Genomic DNA, 5,037 nt, shown 5'->3' with positions numbered 1-5,037 from the left:
TTTCGGCGGAAGTTGAAACGGGACGAGTCGACGACGGGTCCCGTTGCCGTCCGGACCCTTCGGGACGGCCGAAAGTCCGTCGAGAGGATCATCCGAAAGGAGACGGTCTTCATCGTCCGACCGATGCCGCACCTACGAGTTTTCCGATATTTTCTTCGACGGATCTTCAGGTTTTCTTCCTTTCTTCCGTCTTTCTCTCTTCGTAATTTCGTGTCCGACCTGCGTCGTCCGAAGTCGGGGTGAAGATCGAAGAAAAAACGCCAAAAATAACAACTCGTCAGCCACGCACACCGCGTTCGAATGTCTAACGGTCCAACTTGGATTTTCGAAGATCGCCGAATCCGAGGGACGATAAATAATAATAATAATAATAATAATGGTAATAAATAATAATGTTAATAATAATAATAATGATATGATGATTATAACGATAATTATTATAGATAGGTAAATAGAAACACAGGTCTCCTCTCGAAAATCGGAACTTCCTGATATTACTTACATATTTCGGTCGATCCAAATGTGGGAATCTCGTCGTCGTCGGAGCAAGCAGCGCGGTAGGTGGGGTGAAATTCTGGATTTTCCACCGCCGCCGGCGGTCGAAAAATGTGCGACGCGGGAGATCGCCAGTCCGTCTAGTAGTCTCTCTTGTCGTTAGAGCGTGACGTGGTGGTTGTTGTGGGATTTCCCGTTAGTTCGGTCCGACGTCGGTCGTCAGAGGGTAAGTGCATACGGAAACGAAACGCATCGCGTTTTGATGTTCATATTCGTGCATCGGAATGTTAAAAGCAATATATTTTACACCAACGATCACACCTAAACACCACGGCAACGGCCATACCACGTTGAAAAGCACCGGTTCTCGTCCGATCACCGAAGTTAAGCAACGTCGGGCGCGGTCAGTACTTGGATGGGTGACCGCTTGGGAACACCGCGTGCCGTTGCCCCCCAACACTTTTTGTTTTTTTTTGAAATCCATAGCAACCACCGAACCGATTTGTTTTTCGTGCAGGTATTCGGAAACATGCACAGACCCGTATAATGTAGATTCATAGCTTTAAGTACTAGATAATTAAGAAAACAATTTTTTTTGTCGATTAATTGTAAACAATTGCAGAATAAAAACTCGTCAAACGGTAAAGGTTGTCGTTCGATCACCGAAGGTAAGCCACGCGGGCAGCGGTCAGCACTTGGACGGGTGACCGGTTCATTATATTCCTTCCGTGAGTTTAACAAAGATAACATATGCAAATGTCGTAAGTGCGACGAGGAAGACGGCGATCTTTTAATGTAAAAAAAATATATATTAGGTTACGCGTACATGCCACTTTGACTGCTGCTTTATTTTTTTGGTTTTTAAATAATTAGAGATCTGAATTCAACATATCAGTTCTATGTTATAATGGACAGACAATGTTGTATTCTTGGCCCCTAACACGTTAAGACCAACATAAAAACTAGAATAACTTACCATTCGTTAAACGTTAAACAATTTCGAACCACGTTTTTTTGAGCTCGAACAAACTCATAACACAACACTCATTTATTAGTCACTGGACCATTGTAAAACGAGAAGAGAGAAAAACCATGCGAAACTATTTTTAAAACGAAGAGAATAAAGGTTTTAAATGGTAGGGCTGTATGACAGACTTGTCAATTATCGTGGGGGGTACGGCTGAGATTTATGACGAAATCGAGCGGCGCCGGCGGTCGGTCACTTTCACGAAAGAGGTCTAAACACGGGTCGTTTACGATACCCTCTGGTTACTAGAAAAGTTCTAGACAGATGTTTGTCGGCTTTTCGAGGTATTTATTTGTGAGTCCAAAGACTCAATGGAGTAATATCGGACTGAAATTCCAAGATTTTGCTGTGTAATCCAAAAAACTATGTTCCTCGTAACATTTAACGATGTGTTAATTCAACTATTATTTTAATTTTTCGTATACGTATTTATACTAAAAAGTACAGCGCTTCCAACAGTGAATTGTGAATTGAAAATGTTTCAAAGAAAGATCGATAGTTTTGAAAAAAATTACATATTAATAAATTTAGATAGATTTAGAAGTATACATTGCACTTACTTTTCAAAATTATTGTACTTCTGATTTGGTTGAAATAACATAATATGTAGCAGTCATAGTCTTGTGTACATTGCAGTCGCGGCTGGTGTTGGGTAAAACCTTTATTTTTTAGGGGGTCATTACCCAAATGACCTCATGGACCAGCCGTTCCTGTTAGGTTTTATATATCAAATTGATTCGTCTGTCTTTTTCATCATGCCTTCGAAAAGCGAGCTCCTGTTTCGCCAAAGTAACTGTGACGTCAATTAAATACGATAATAAAATTCGGTTTTTCCGAACTTATTGTGAGTGAGAGCAGTGAGAGCATCTTCTTTTCGTATCCCACCTCCACCCGGCGGCAGTAGTGCAGTGCTTATCAACATAATTACCGGCGTCTCGCCTCCACATTTTGACTTTTTTGTGTTTTATGTGTTCTCTAAGTCCAAAATTTTTAAATTTTTAAAAAGAGATTGCGGTACTATTCCTGTTGCTGAAATTATAATAATATATTTATTAATTTTTGTATTATATGTCTGTGTTATATTGTGTGAATTTGGAACAGCTATATCTAAAAGATATGCTTGCTTTTGTTGTTTATTTAAAATAATAATGTCTGGTCTGTTATGCTGAATGTGAATGTCAGTTAAAACTGTGCGATCAAAATATAATTTGTAATTGTCATTTTCTAAACAACTTTCTGGTTTATAAATGTAATGTGGTTGTGTATCCTTTAATAAATTGAATTTAACTGCTAAATTCATGTGTATAATTTTTGCGAATATATCATGACGTTTTTTATATTCGCTGTGAGCCAAAACGGTGCAAGATCTTGTATTGCAAATATAAAACCCTCAGCTCTTTAAAATATCTCCCATGTAAAGACTTTTGTTTTATATTTGCTATAGTGTCATATCACGAGCTCTATTGAGAAAATAATTTTTTAGTGAAGCAATTTGATTGTGTTGTAGAATTTCTAGATTTGAAAAACCCCTACCACCATTTTCGCGTGGTAAATTAAATCTTTCAACAGCAGATTTGGGGTGATGTTTACAAAATTTTGTAAAGAGAACTCTAGTTTGAATATTTATATTCTTTAAATTAGTTTTGGACCATTTTATAACACCAAAAGAATAGATTTAATTTGATTTGATTGATTAATACCTAAATATTTATAAAATTCTCCTTTATTTAAATTTTTAATGATTTCTCCTTCTTTAGTTATATATTCTAAATTTTCGTAATGACCACGACATATTGATTGATTTTCAGTTATTGTTAAGTTTTATGTCATCCATATAAAGAAGGTGATTTAATTTAATATTAATTTTATAAATTTTAAGAATTTTAATTAACCATGAATGTGGTACTGAATCATAGGCTTTTTTGTAGTCTATGAATTGTTGTTGCATTATTTTCCAAACGTTTGAGACTTAAAATATTCGTCAAATGTTCTTCTTTTTTTAAATCAGAATACCCCTGACAAATCCGAACATTTTGTTTTGCGGTAGATAAAAGTAAACATGGGCCAAGACAGAATATTAATATTCGGTGTGGAATTTTCCTGCGTTCTTGTTCATTTCTATCGAAGTGCTCACGAAAAGTTGTGAATATCAACACTTTGTAATTGTCGTAGTGAAAAATAAAAAAGATAGCTATGGGGCACAACTTATTTCGCACTTCATTAGAAAAGTAACAGTATTAAAATAAAAAAAATATTTTTCTAAATTTCGAACGTTAGGTCTATCCTGACCAGCCGCCAATTAGTGGTATTATTTTATTTTTTGCTGTTTTCCACAATAGTTATTTTTATATTAAATCATTGATTCAAAAAATTGAAATTAAAAATTCAAATTTTTGAAGGAACTCTGAAGTTTCAATGCAGTGACCATGTTGCTAGGTAACTAATAAAAAACAGTGCGTGAAATGAAAAACAGAAATAGTCGTATGCGTTTTGTATGGTTTCTATGGTTTCGATCTTACTAACAATGCAATGAAAATGACCCACTTCAGGCACAGATAACTATGCGTGAATTTCAATTTTTTGAATCAATTATATAAAAACAAAATTGATTTGGCGGCCGCTACACAAAAGTGGTGGGAGGCGAGAACCTGTTTCCGCCGGTCAATTTTAAAATTAATAAATTTTCCCTGGATACGTATTCGACTTATCCGGTACGAGTTATTTTTAAATTAACTTAATGGCCCGTTGCTCTTGTTCTTTTTACATTGAATATGCGATGTTTTGGCATCGTTAGCAATAGTACAATACTCACGCATTTTTAATCTAAAATTAACAAAACTTGAATGGATCGGGATTATCACACTTCTGAATTGAAGTTTTCATTCGTTTAAAATATAATTGATAGTAATACGTAATGCGGATTGCCTAAACGTTGCTTCCATCACGTCAACATCACACATTCATGTTCGCCCGTAGAAATGGCGTGATGCACACGAAATCGATCCAAAAAGGCTCATAATATTTGTGTCACGCGAATCTACGTCGAAAACTAGAAAAAAAAAAAATTCAATTCGAATTTCAATAATCGAAACGATGCGTCGTCGATACTAAACGTAGGTAGTAACTAAAGTGTGATCGGGTGCGATAAAAGTGTCCGTCAATAATCATCATCCGACAATCATTTAATAGACGAACGCTAATTTTTGGCACTCACTCGGACGACAGAACCAGTCCAGACGGAAACCGGGGCGCGGGGTGGGTGGGTGGTTGTATGTCCGTGAATCTGTCCGGCGCGCGTCAACATTTCAGTTATCGTCGCGAGAGTTAAAACGAAAGGTGGTTAGTGTGAAAGTGACGTTTTTTCGTGGAGACACGTTACGAAGGGTGAGTACCTAATATAATATAAAACCAACCGAAAACCCACAATAGTGCCCCGGTTTATTATCGTGAATAGGTGTTTGGTAAATATTTTCTGTATTCCAACTAGCAAGTCTTTTATCAAAAAACTCCGGCAA

The 5,037-nt window shown here is 36.6% G+C and overlaps 1 non-coding gene across 1 annotated transcript; it reads left to right on the top strand.

Annotated features, from left to right (window-relative positions):
* The first annotated feature begins 827 nt into the window (after positions 1–827).
* Positions 828–947, top strand: LOC138140922 (5S ribosomal RNA). Its single transcript, XR_011162832.1, has one exon. It is a non-coding gene; the product is annotated as a 5S ribosomal RNA (ribosomal RNA).
* The last annotated feature ends 4,090 nt before the right edge of the window (positions 948–5,037 follow it).

This window comes from Tenebrio molitor, unplaced genomic scaffold (assembly GCF_963966145.1).
Source record: "Tenebrio molitor unplaced genomic scaffold, icTenMoli1.1 SCAFFOLD_583, whole genome shotgun sequence".
NCBI lineage: Eukaryota > Metazoa > Arthropoda > Insecta > Coleoptera > Tenebrionidae > Tenebrio > Tenebrio molitor.
The sequence above is the reverse complement of the archived record's forward strand: the minus strand, read 5'-3'. Positions and strand labels throughout refer to the sequence as shown.